The sequence below is a fragment of the Triticum aestivum genome, chromosome 4A (genome assembly GCF_018294505.1).
Source record: "Triticum aestivum cultivar Chinese Spring chromosome 4A, IWGSC CS RefSeq v2.1, whole genome shotgun sequence".
NCBI lineage: Eukaryota > Viridiplantae > Streptophyta > Magnoliopsida > Poales > Poaceae > Triticum > Triticum aestivum.
The window spans coordinates 503,882,529-503,896,106 of record NC_057803.1 but is presented as its reverse complement, the minus strand read 5'-3'; the positions used below and the strand labels follow the sequence as shown (position 1 = coordinate 503,896,106).

The 13,578-nt window shown below is 40.1% G+C and overlaps 1 long non-coding RNA gene across 40 annotated transcripts; it reads right to left on the bottom strand.

Moving 5' to 3' along the window:
* Positions 1-242: 242 nt before the first annotated feature.
* Positions 243-13,019, bottom strand: LOC123086610 (uncharacterized). 40 transcript variants are annotated; one of them, XR_006440986.1, is made up of 17 exons: positions 12,496-13,019; positions 12,005-12,397; positions 11,759-11,931; positions 10,998-11,075; positions 10,619-10,717; positions 10,019-10,534; positions 9,272-9,368; positions 8,252-8,731; positions 7,908-8,083; positions 7,196-7,276; positions 6,890-7,060; positions 6,336-6,502; positions 5,555-5,715; positions 5,378-5,465; positions 5,242-5,295; positions 4,911-5,136; positions 4,286-4,663 (listed from the first exon to the last, which is right to left on the bottom strand). It is a non-coding gene; the product is annotated as an uncharacterized lncRNA (long non-coding RNA). The 40 variants fall into 40 exon arrangements; XR_006440985.1 differs by having other exon boundaries at positions 4,286-4,597; XR_006440968.1 differs by having other exon boundaries at positions 4,286-4,597; positions 4,911-5,295; positions 10,019-10,213; positions 10,285-10,534.
* Positions 13,020-13,578: the final 559 nt, after the last annotated feature.

Genomic DNA, 13,578 nt, shown 5'->3' with positions numbered 1-13,578 from the left:
CACCCAATCCATGTCTACTAGCATAGCATGGCATAATAGGCAAACGTAGAGTAACTCCCAAAGGTTTGATAATACAACAGGTACTACCTCAACTACTTTCCATCCCACAATTTAATTAGATCCTAATCATGCAATGTTTGAGAATTGATCTAATGCAATAAAACTGGGTAGTAGGAGGTATGATCAAAGTGTTACTTGCCTTGCTGATGATCCGCGAAACCTAGAGATTCGAAGTAACAGGCGGCGCACTCTGGATATTCTATCACAGACAAACAAACAAGCATACAATAAGATTCATCTAATGCACAGGTAAAACTTAAATAAGAGATCTAACCAGAAAGTTCAACTTAAGAACTCCGGTTTGCAAAAAGAATCAAATCAAACGAAGCAACGGAAGTCAAACGGCAAAAGAAACAGGCTTCATTTACTATTCTGGATCTAGGGCAATTTCTACAGTGGCAAAAACTTGTTTAAGTTGGTTAAACGGATAAAGGGTTTCGAGATGAAACTCCAGGTGCTTGAATCGTCTGATTCCGATAAACGAGCGAAAAGTTATACTAAACGAAAATCAGATCAGGAATCGCGATCAGAAAAATTACAGATTTAATCCGAGAGAAAAAATGAACGTTCGCTAGAACGAACGAACGAACGGTCGCTATTCAAATAAATCGGAAAAACTGATCTATTAAAAAAACCGAAACTAAAAAAACGAACAAAACCGTCAGAAAACCAAACGGTTTTTTAGAAAAAAAATCGGCGTCTAAAAAAAACTACCCGGCAACTCCAGCGAGGCTCCGGTGGCGGCGGCGGCGCTAGGACGGCAGGGCGGCGCGCTAGGGTTTGGGGAGGATCCCGGGCTGGGCTCCCCGGCTTATAAAGCCCGGACGGGCCTAGTGTCCGGGTCAGACCGGCCCGTAGGTCGGTTGCGTTTTTTTTAATTATTCCGCGCAGAAAAATAAATAAAAGAAATAATAAACGGACTCCAAAAATCCCGAAATAAATTTTCCCCCACTTCTAAAATCAATCCGCACAAGGTGAACATTTATTTGAGGCCTAAATAAAATTTTGAAAAACGCACACTTCTCCTAATTTCAAATAAAATATCGAAAAACTCCAAAATAAAATCTTATTTGATTTTATTATTAAATCCTCAATATTTCTTTATTTTGGGAAAGTCATTTTATTTCCTCTCTAATATTTTTGTAATAGAAATAATTGATGATAAAATAATTAAAATCAAATGATCCTATTCTCAAAATTTGAAAAAACTCAAATATGAAAATAATGAAATCCCCGACTCTCTCCGTGTGTCCTTGAGTTGCGTACAATTTCTAAGATCAAAACTAAAAACAAATAAATTATGATATGCAATGATGATCTAATGTATAACATTCTAAATTGAAAATTTAGGATGTTACACTACGCCTTCCACGGATTGATAAATCTTAGGTCATCCACTTGAGGAAAATTTGCTCGTCATCATCTTCATGTTATTTTACCACGGATTGTGAAAATAAAAAAAATGTTCTGGCATTTCAAAAAAAGGCATAAATATTTAAAAAATTGTGCATACATTGTAAAAAAATAATGTAAAACATATTTCAAACCATTAAAAATGTATATTACATTTTAAACAATTGTTTACACATTTCAAAAAAAATGTATACATTTTTTTATTGTTTATACAATGTAAATAAGACATTTTCGCATGATGTAAAAAATTTTACCATTAAATAAATGTACCTAATATTTTAGGGAAATATTATCTCTTTTCATAAAAAAATGTTTGTACTACAACACATAAAAAAAGTTTCGCATAGGTTTGAAAATTGTATTTACATTAAGTAAATGTACGCAACATTCTTAAAAATATTCACATGGATATAAAACAATTTGTGATTTTTGTAGAAAAATGTATACAATATATTTTTTGTATATCATAGTACAATATTTATTGCCAGTAAACAAATATACAACATGTATTTGAAAAATGTTACCATGTATTTGAAAAAGTGTTTAAAACATGTATTTACTTTAAATGTACACCATGTATTTAAAAAATGTCGATTGTGGACCTAAAAATTAGACATATGTTAAAACCTGATAAAAAATAAAAAGCAGATAAAATGAAGATAACCAAGAAATAAACAAAGGAAAACAAACAAAGAAAAGATATCCAGGAAAACCAGTGAATAATTAAATGAAACCAAAGTATAAGGAAGTAAAAACCCAAAGAAAACATGTGACAAGGAAAATATAGCCAGAGTATAACGAAAAAAAAAGGAAAAACCAAAGAAAATCGGTGAAAAATAAGTAAATAAAGACGAAGAAAACAGAGTAGAGCAAACCTACAACAACATGAGCGGCAGCGCTCGGCCTGCGTTAATGGGTCGGCCCAATAGTCGCCCACCCATAGGTGATTTCTAGAGAGCAACTAGTTGATGAGCGCTCATTCGGGCGCCTTCCAACGTTCACTTGGGGTGGTCCGACAGCGTGTTCACAGCCGCCGTCACGTGTCGCGCTTTGGATGCTTTCACCGGATTTTTTTTCCCGTATATGTTTTCGACTTTTTAGATAATTTAATCGGTGTTTCTTAGCTTTCCGATTTTCCACCTGTCTATCTTAGAGTTTGACCAAAAAAAGTTGGAAAAAAAAATTGCATGAAAAAACAAAATTTTCTCCCGCAAGCACAGTTTTGATTTTGCGTGAGGCATGGCCGTGCCTCTCGAAAACGAAAAAAATATGTTTTTTCCTTGTGGGGCACGCTTTTGCTTCTGCAGGAGGCACGGTCGTTCCTCTCACAAAAGAAAAAAAAGTGTTTTCTCTTTTTTTCCTTCCATGAGAGACACGGTTTTCCATCCGTGAGGCACGGTTTTACTTCTATGAAAGGCACGGCCGCACCTCTCAGAAACGGAAGAAAAAAATATTTTCTCCTTTTTTCCTTTCATGAGAGGCATAGTTTTGCACTCGCGAGAAGCACGGTTTTACTTTTGCGAGAGGCACTCGAAAACGACTTACGAAAAAAGAAAAAACATGCTCCCGGTTCTGTTTTTTCATTAAAAAAAGTTCGTCAAACCTATCAATACGAGATCTAGTTTTGATAATCTTAACACAAGGAATGCAACTGTAAAAAGGTTCGAGATGTAGACGAACACTTTAACAGATAAAACATTTTAAACAAACAGATCTACAAAAAATGAAAAACCCTTAAGTGGTGCAACATTGACACACACTATTTGTCGCAACCTAAGAATCGTGGAAGTGATCTTCGAAGAAGTACTCTTGATTAATTAGTGATTTCGTGATTCCTAACACTGTTCTTGCGTGTGGCATGTGTTTTATCGCGAAATCTATATATACTAGTAGAGTGCCCTTGCGTTGCCACAGGCTCTTGAAATAGTTTGCAAGAGTTACATGTTAACTTTCTAAGGCCTTGCCCCGTCGTAGATCCAGACCCCCGCCACTGATTCCACCCCGCCTTGGCCACCGCCTGCCGCCGCGCTGCCCCATCGTGTTCGCCTCCGCCAGCCCCGACCCTGCCCGCCTCCTCTCCGGCCGCCTCCGCCTCCGGTCCATCCTCTGCCTGGCCCGCTCCGTCTGCCTCCTCTCTGGCGCTGCTCCATCCGCCGCCCGCTCCTTCCGCCTCCGCCCCGCGCCGCACGCCGCCGCCCCGCTCCGTCCGCCTCCGCCCCGCACGTCGCCGCCCCGCTCCCCGCTCGGCCGCCGCCCGCTCCCCAATGGCGCCGAAGAAGACGCCGAAGGGCAAGTCCGGTTTCTTCGGCATGAGGGCGAAGCTTTCGGGAACTTCGGACTGAAGTTCTCTGATGCTTGGCAGCGTTCGTGGCTCGGCACGTATCCCACCGCCGATGAGGCCGCGCATGCTTACGACGTGGCGGTGTGGCGTGCCGGACGGCCGAAGACGGACCTAAACTTCCCGGAGGTCGAGTCCCAGGCGGTGGCGGAGTGGCTCGTGCCGCAGGGCATCCGGATGGGGGAGATGCCGGCTAAGAAGGCGAAGAAGAGACCGGCGGTTGTTGTCGCTCCCTGCGAGAGCAATGAGGCGGCGATGGCTTGGTTTGCGCGATTTGTAATTTGCTGCAAAGCCATCTCTAATGAAATGCTATTTGCTACATTTTTTAAATAGGAAAATTATTCCGATCAGCCAGCCATAACTCAACAGACCAATCTCTAATGAAATGCTATTTGCTACATTTTTAAATAGAAAAATTATTCCAATCAGCTAGCCATAACTCAACAGACCAATCCGAACCCACATTTTCTAAAGTAAAGAAATTATTTCCCTTATAGATCAAGATGTGAAAGTGTCGTTTGCCCGACTGCTATGTTCCTACACACGCAGAGCAAATTATTTTTCAAATCAAGGAATTAAGAAAAGGAAGAATATCATGATGTTCGTGGCACTTGCCAGGTCTGCCATGCTACCATGGCATCGTCTTTTTAGTCTCTACCCACATGCTGAGTTGAGAAATAATCTTCAGATATACCCACTGCTAACACACTCGCGCACTGGCTGCCCATTGCCTCTTGCGCCACCCGCGCGCTCTCTCGGCCCAATGTTGTTGATTGGAATGCGGGACTGAAGGTAATCAATGAACAGGTTTTAGTTCTGCTTGGCATCAATATTTGGTACTTGTCAATCCATCTAACGCACAAAAAATCGACTCTCAGACATAAAAGTGATCTAACTCATTTGTCAAGTACCCTGCTCTAAAAACTCGGTGACAAATGAATCTAGTAGAAGTAAAAATGGTAAGAAGCCCTCATCTCAAACTATAACATAGCTAAAATTAATTAATTTAACAATTGTGGTTCAATAGTTGGAACACTGCAGTTTTCTTTATATGGACTTATACTAAAGACAATTTAGGTATGGAAGAGAAAAACATCACCTCCAATCATTAACATCCCAATATTCTGACGTAGATATAGCACTGACTTCTCTAGATGAACAATGATCCCAATGTCCCTCTTACTGGATAGCAAGTCCAATGTCAACAGCAATACGCAATAGGGAGCGACATATGAAATCTTGTGGTCCATAGCAATTAGAGTCCTCCTCAAGAACTTATCCTGCTTCGATAACCACATATGAACCAACCATAGAAGCTCCATGGCCTGAAAAATTGGATGTGGGGAGCCATGCTTATAACATTTAGACCTGTGACCAAGGCATATATCAAGACCTTTTGCCAAACTTGAATTTCAATCCAAAATGATTACAATGGACTTAGCTATAGAAATGCCTTCCTTGGTTTCTTCCCTTAATTTGCCAGTCTGTGCATATAAATGTTACAAGAAATCAAAACCCAAGAGGTATCAGCAAAAGAAGGCACTATGAACTGAGAGAAGTAATTACCTCTTCTAGTATAGTCTTAAACACTTTCCATATCTTTTGTACGAGCTCTTGTTGAACTTGAGAGTCATTATTGTCATAAAGTTCATAACTGAAAGACAATATAAGATGTTATATTAGTTGCATCTTTATTTGGGTTTAGCATGTCTATGAACATATAGAACGTAGATAAAGTTGTACCTCTCAAGATCATGGTAAAAAAGTAGAGTCGTCTCCACTTGTGTGGCACATGAAGAAAATTTACTGGATCGGAACACACACCAGCACTTGTTCTCTTTATGGACCATGGCACAAAATTTGTGATATCAGCAAAAGGAATTTCTGGCGCCATTCTCAATGTTCTGTTCATTCACACGCAATGGAATTATCTGTAACATTATATATGTACATGATGCATACTGAAGTATAAGAATAATCTCTCATTTTGTTAAAAATGTTTCCTTTTTGTACATGGATTATCAAAACCTGTCCTATAAATTCTCATATGCTAGAAAAAGGTACTACTTTTAGACGTACCAAAATACCAAAGTGAAATATATTTAGTATATCCATCGGTTCATGAAGGCATGTATTGATGATGCCCCACATGGGGGGCCTGTTTTAGAAGATGATTATTCTTATAAAGGTGAATGTGGGCATGTGCGTACTGATATGAAGGTGAATTTGCCTCCCATTTATGGTCTTAAGATTTGTTGTAGATTAGAGAAACTAAAACAGACATGTCTGATGGTGGTCATGTTTATTATTCCTGCAATTTCAGAGGTATATATATTGACTATGGCAGTTGGCAACCATAGTTGCAGTTCTCCCTATTCTCAAAATAATTATGCAAATCCCAGATGATAATAGTACAAGGATGCCCAAAAATCTAAAGTAGAAGTGAAATAATGCTATTGTTTTTACTTCTAAAAGAGTAGCCAATATGATAATCTAAACTATAACTTCAGATGCTTACACGCACCTTGGGTAGTTGTCACCACTAAATTTTCTCCGATCAATAGTCAGTGTTTCAACTCTCCATAAAGCATGATTTGCATTATTTTTACCACGTATAATGAAAATCGCTGGTAACTTCATATCTCATTTGCTCACCAATGGCAACTGGAATGTGTGTGTTGGAATAGAGGCCTGAAATGGAAATGCACAAGAAGTACAACATATTAACAAAAAAATTAGAGCAAGGACTGACATGATGATAGGAAAAATGAATCAATGAGGTTATTAGAAGTGATAAAAAAAGAAATGCACAAGCAATGCAAAATACTAAAAAGAATTCTAGAAGGTTTCACATGACTATGGGCAAATGATTTTTGCTTTCAGCGAATTTATGGAGACAACAGGTGGCTCTGAGCTTGGCAACCTAGCATGTACTGAATATATCTCTGAATGACTTACTACAAGTGTGTGTCATTAAAGTAACGAAATTGTTCTTCACAAGCTTGATTCATGATAATCAAGGGCCAATGCATCAAACTTATGCATAGAAAAGAGACCAAGTTGATGCAAAACTCTTACATATTACAACACCACTGCCACTGCAATTCAGGCAACTCCTTGTGTGCCGCCTTATTCTTCTATATCCACAGCAAGTTCATTTGGTCCGCAAATTGTTTGGCCGAATGCACTTATTAACATTACAACACATAGGCAAGCTAGAAATCTTCGTATAAGGGGGATACCTTCTTCCTACATGAGATTAAAAAAAATGTACATCAGACTTCAAAGCAAAATGATCCTTGACCATTGAGAGAATCAAATTAAATGATGGTAGCACGTACAAGAAGCACAACAGGAATCATGACCAAAAACATGTTACTCAACCTCGATGCCAGGTAACAGGAGCATCAAAATCTTGGTCTTACAGGGATAGAATGATCTGCAATCTGCGTCTTCTAATAAGGACTGCATTAGTAGCAACTCGAGATTAGAACATTGTTGTAATCATCTCTTATATCTGAATTAGATTATAGGATACCCGTCCCGCAAACAAAATATTTGGTTCTCTTACCCAGAAATAATGTTCAGATACACTATCTTAACAATCAGCTTCAAATGTGCAAAACAATTCTAATAAATGTAGCTTTAGTAGATAAAAGAAATTCAAAAATGTCTGAAGACATTTCAACTTATTTCTTAACAACACAAACAACTGGCACAAACTACCTTTTTAATACTCTTTGTTGATTGTACAAAAAATATAAAATAAAAGCTAGAGCAAAAATAACATTCCTGAAACTTTGAGAGTTCCATCCGGAAAACAATCGAGGAACAATGGAAAATCTTTAGCTTACACACTTTTGTGTTTTACTAAATTCTAGTTGGTGAGTATTATATAGAATGCTAATGGCACACTGAAATCATAATAATAAATGCTAGAGATAGATAATCACCACCATAATAGAATTTTATTAGAATATGTAGCAATGTATATTGTGATTCCTTTTTTCCATCAACCTACCTAAATTTGGATATACAAATGATTAGCATATGCCATGATGTTCTACTTATCAACTTAGTATGAACAACCATATACCTTGACAAAGTTCAGATGCCAAATCATTTCAGCAGCCTTGGTGACCAAATTACAGGAGAACACATTGTGCGGAACCCTATGAAACATCCAGAGGAGGTCGTAGCTAGCTCCAAAATGACTATTATTCTTCCATCCTCCTCCAGCTTCACCAGAAATGCTCAGCTCTCTTCACCCATCTTCAAAGAAAGTACGGTTGCAGTAAATAGTGAGAAAGGGTAAGTTGTATTTTTTTCTTAGTTAATTATGGAAAAATAAATAAGCTCGAGTTGGATGTCCATCAATCAAAAATAAAAGGCATAGAAGAAAGAAAGAGTAAAAGGGAAAGAGAGGAAGTAAGCGGGCACCTAAAGCGATGCCGGCAATTCAAGAAGGAGAGAGTAGTGAGCGTTCGTTTTCGTGCTCGGGAGCTTCCATGTGGCCTGATGTTGTGCAGGGCGGGCACGCCGGATTCCCCTTCCTTGCCCTCTACCTCCGCACGCGCAATCTCGACTTGTTGGTCAAACCGCACGTGGGAGCCAGCGCATGGCGCCCCTCGGCGTGTAGGGCAGTGATGCTCCCCTGCGGCACGCAGGTCGACCTTGACAACTGCCGACTGCAGTAGGGCCGACACGAACTCAAAGCGGCGGCTCTGAGAGAAGGTGGGTGCGAACTCTTCCTCTTTCTTTCTTCCCAGATTCCATTATATTCCTAGACAGAAGTGTGAGACGTTTTAGATAGTGTTGCGTTCATGCCTCTATAGGTTTTTTTGCTCCGTCTTCTTTCATCTTGGCATGTTCCTTCTACTTGAACAGACCCCACTTTTAGAGTTGGCTTCACCCTCACACCTTCAAAGGAAGAACGGAAAATGGCATGAGTGAGTCAATGTTCTCGCTACTAAAAAAAGTGTAGAACTTGATTCCTTTGCTAGACTTTCAGTTTAATTTAGTCACCAGAATATCGCCTTGTGGTGAAGCTTTGTTTTTATTCACATGACAAAAAGTAAGGCAAAAAAACTCTTTTTATTGCCTTCCAAATTTCAGGAATAAAATATGGATAAGTTTGAACATTGCTCTAGCTGAGAATCGAAATACTACAAAAATATAGAAAAAAGCTTTGTGCTATGAACAAATGTGTCGGTTCTTGTTACTTTTTTGTGTAGCTTTGATGAAGGTTGTTAAGGTTCAAAGAGAACATATTATTGCATCAGTGGGAGTGTGAATAAAATAAGAGGGTGAAGGCAACTTGCCATTTTAATAATAAACAATTTATAAGGTCATAGAATCTATTGTATTTTCACATAACAAAATAAGGGAGCACACATGAATGCCTTATGATTCGATAAGTACCTTAGCTATATTGTTTATTCAACATAAGAAGGAAAATACCTTGCAAGCAAATATGGTAACTGAAACAACTCAGAGACGCCTGCTGATTCCTACTTCCTTACATTCTCTATGGAGCATTCATTGGAACTATTGGAGGCTACACCAAAACATTACAGAGTTAGTTGAGCAATCAAGACATGTAAAAGAAGTAAGTTGTATTATTTCTTGACACCTACTGCACTTTCTAGGACGAACCAAACAGTAATTATGATGAACAGAAAATACATGATGCTATGGCCTGTCTTTATGAATATGCAAAGCAGCACCATACTTTCTGCATTGGGGAAACCTTACTCTCTCTCTAATGGAAATATGTGCAAATGAGTTCCAATGATACAGTGGGGAAAACTAATGGACATACCAATTTTTTCCAGGGAAGCCAATGTACACATTTAGGCTATGCATTCCTTTCATATATCTTCTCCTGACTGTTGTTATATCATTTTGAATCTCTGAACATATTTGTATATTGCAGTTTGATTCTTCCAAAAGTAATAATAAAGAAGAGCATATTCTAATTTATTCATGGATTAAACACATATAGTGAATTATCTGTCATGAGACGGCGGGGAGAAAATTAATTTTATTCCAAGATGTCTGATGTTATGCCATATCGACATGCATCAAAACATAAAAAGACTCTACGAAGCGCACCCAAATTATAACAGTTGTGTGATGAATTTTATGTGCAAAACCAATTTATCTGTATCTTAAAGACAGATTTTCACAGTACATTTTGGAACTTACCACAAATCGCAGGTCAAATACGTGGCACCATCTGATCATCTCCAGGAACCATACATTCAACCTTCCTTGTAAACGATCATCCACCACACGCAGATCCACCCGATTCTTGTTAACTGGCCATTCAGCCTGAACTGCTTCACAATGTTTTCTCCCATCAGGATTATAAGATTTGGATAAGTATGCTTGAACCATTTCCTGCTAGTGGAAGTAATATTGATTTGAAAAAGCCCAATAAGCCGTTGCCAACAAATATCTGACTCTAGTACATTTTTACTTGCTTTGCAACATCGGTTGATGTGAATGATAGAATTTTGTGGTAGAAACTAAGCACGCCCCTTGGGTTCGGCTCATCAAGCTTCAATCCAGCTTGCCTAGGGAACTTAATTATCTCCCATATCACCTTTAACTATGCTATTGACTGTATCTACTTGCAACTTCAGGATCTTCGTATGCGACCTGATACAACCCTTGGACACCTACGTCGTACTCCATTCTGTGAAGCTATGCCGTCGCTGGCTGCATGAACACCAGGACCAAACCGTCTTGGAGAAATGCTTGCACTTCCAATCATACAAAAAAATATTTGGACAATAATCTGACCTGCTTGTCCTGAAGCATTGCCACTCGCATGTTCTGGTGGATCCGCAATCACCTCGTCACGCCCACGAGTACTCAGACCGTCACACTATTTAGATTCATCTTCAGAAAAAAAAATCTCTTTCAGTAATGCAGAGCACATTCCAATCTATAAACTAATTTTGTAGTTCAAACTGAGCCTTAGCATCACCACGTGTATAGAAAAAGTCGCATCAACAGTTCTTTTCATGAAGGATTTGTTAATTTTGAACAAAGGAGCATTACCATCAAAACATAACAAAGTTGGCTTATATCAAGAAATGTCCTTTGTGCAAGAACTTCTAGGTATAAATCCTATCATGCAAGCTTCCACAAAATGTGCTTATAGATTCAGACAATTTACCACTGTCACCATCATCGCTATCCAATGCAGTTTTCCCAAGTAAGCAAGTTACCATTTCTTCCATAGCTTCTGCAAACTCTGTGTACATTTGATCACAATGAATTGTGAGTGTACTATTACACAATCACATGCTATCGATTAGAAGTGACTTGGGCACCGTTATTTCGTTAAAAAAACTATATCTAAGGAATATTAGAGCACACCATATACGATGTTTGCTTACAGGTTCGATGCGACATTATATGCTTAAGTTCCTAATATTCATAACAAGTAGGAAAAACTCCCAGCCAAACGATGTACACATGAAAGAAACAACACACTTTTTTGGCATTTGCTAAATAACCAGGGGAGTACATACAAAACGTAAGATGTCTTGGAGCTTCAAGGTCTAACAGTATATATATTGCCTTTTGCTTACAGGATCAAAGGAGAATGTAGCACATGACAACAATGTAACTGCATGAGAAAGAACTTAGTACCATCCTCCGCTCACAAATTACAAATTTCTGAAACTTCTCACAAATCACAATAGTTTGCATGGGATCTCTAATGCATGGGTAACTAAACCACGAGGTTACTATTCCAAACTTCTCTACCTTCACTTTTTTAATTATATGCTTGATCAACTAAGAGATGATTTTGAATTAGCTTGTGCTATTTTCTCAAGAATCCTTTTGTGCAAATGGAATCAATCATCAATCATATCAGAAAGAGAAAAAAAACAAGAAACGAGATTATTTTAATGGCAAGCAAAACTTTACTTGGTTCAAGAAGTGGTGGTTGCCGACCTCCTCCCTTAAGTCGAGCACCGCCATGACGGTGCCTACAGTGAGCATGTCAGCGCCAGCGTCCCGGAGAAGCGGGCTCTCCTTCCACATTGACACAACAACACCAGATACATCAAAGAGGCCAACCAGGTGAATGACCTGCAGCGCTGCTCTTGACGGTGAGATCTTTCTGGCACTTCCAATGATAGTAAATGAACCAACTAAATAAAAATTAATTACCATGCCCACCGCTGCCTAAATCTCAAGTACTATTCGAGGAGTATTGCAGGAGTAAGACCGGCATGATTTAAATGTGTGGGCATACAGTACGTTGGGTGCCGGAATTGATACAGAACCTGTTGGCGGCGTCGACGAATCCTAATGTGACGAGGAAATACATGGCAAGGTGGTTCATGTCCTGCTTGTAGATCTTGACATCGCAGCTTCCGCTCCCACTTGTGGCGTATCACGACCTTCTTCGAAGACACGATAGAGGCCACGGAACGGAACTGACTGCACCACGATGAGGGAGGCTGGGTGCAGTGATGGTGGTGACGCCCATGAGAGGGAGGGATCTTTGGGGAGGGGCATGGGGCGGGAATAGAGAAAATGGAAGATGGCCGGCCAGGGGACCTAAAATGTCACCATGAAACACGCGATGAGGACGAAAATCCCGCCAAAATCAGTATCAAGCGCAAAATAAATTGACGCCCAAATTAGGATTTAGAGACCTGGACGTGGGCGAGGAAGGCCGTCATCGGAGGGGCACGCAGCCCACGGCGGCGAGCTCCAAGACGCGGCCATGGCGGCACCTGCAGAGAGGAACGACGCTCAGTTCAGAGGAGAGAGAGAGGTAGGGGAAAAGAAGAGAAGGGAGAGAGGGAGGCACGGCGGCGGGATCCAGCTGCCTGCTCCCGGCGAGGTCAAGAAATCGCTCGGGCGAGGTCGGACGGGAACACGCAGCGGCGGCGGAGGACGGGGCTAGGAACCCTAGCAGGGTGAGGGAGTCATGGGTGGCGATGGATTGTATTCTGTGGGCACCTGCAGACCTGTGGCCAAGGCATATATCAAGACCTTTTCGCCGCCTAACCTTGACGAGCAAGCGGATCCGACAATGGAGAGAAGGGTGGGAGCGGTGGAGGTGGTCGAGCGGGAGGGAAGCAGGGGCGGCGGCGGCGGGCGGAGCGAGAGATGAGGGCAGCGCCAGGGGTGGATCGAGAGGAGGGTTTTTTTTCGTGCGAGGGAGGCTAGGGCGTCGTCCGATTTTTTGTTCGCTATCATAGTTGTTTTAACCTACAAAATTTCATAGATTTTTTTAGGATGAAAAAAACAGCAAAGATGGGATGAAAATTGACCGACAGAAACTACCAACTGCTTCATTAAAAGTAGAGATCTCGCTTATGTAATGTGCTCTTTCCATCTCGCCTGATGTTGTTTCCTGTGGTATGTCTACTGGGTCGTCATAGTTTCATCTTTTTTTGAGTAAATAAGTTTCGTCTTTTTTCCGTTCGCTGGTGCTCGTTCGTAGGTTTTCTTTGGGTTTTTTTATTTTCTTTTGGTTTTTCTTTGTTTCTCACTAGTTTTCTTTATTCGGTTTTTATTTTATTTTCTTTTGTTTTTCTTCTTTCTTCTTAATTTTTTTGAGAGTACGTCCAGGCATATCATAGCTTTATAGAAGATAGAGTTGTATAGGCAAGAATACTACCACTCATTGCATACGAACACCACACACCCAGGTAAGACCAAATACAACTATCAACGACCAAACAAAACTACAAAGCAAAAGCGCATGTCCTGACCGAGAACAACGTCGC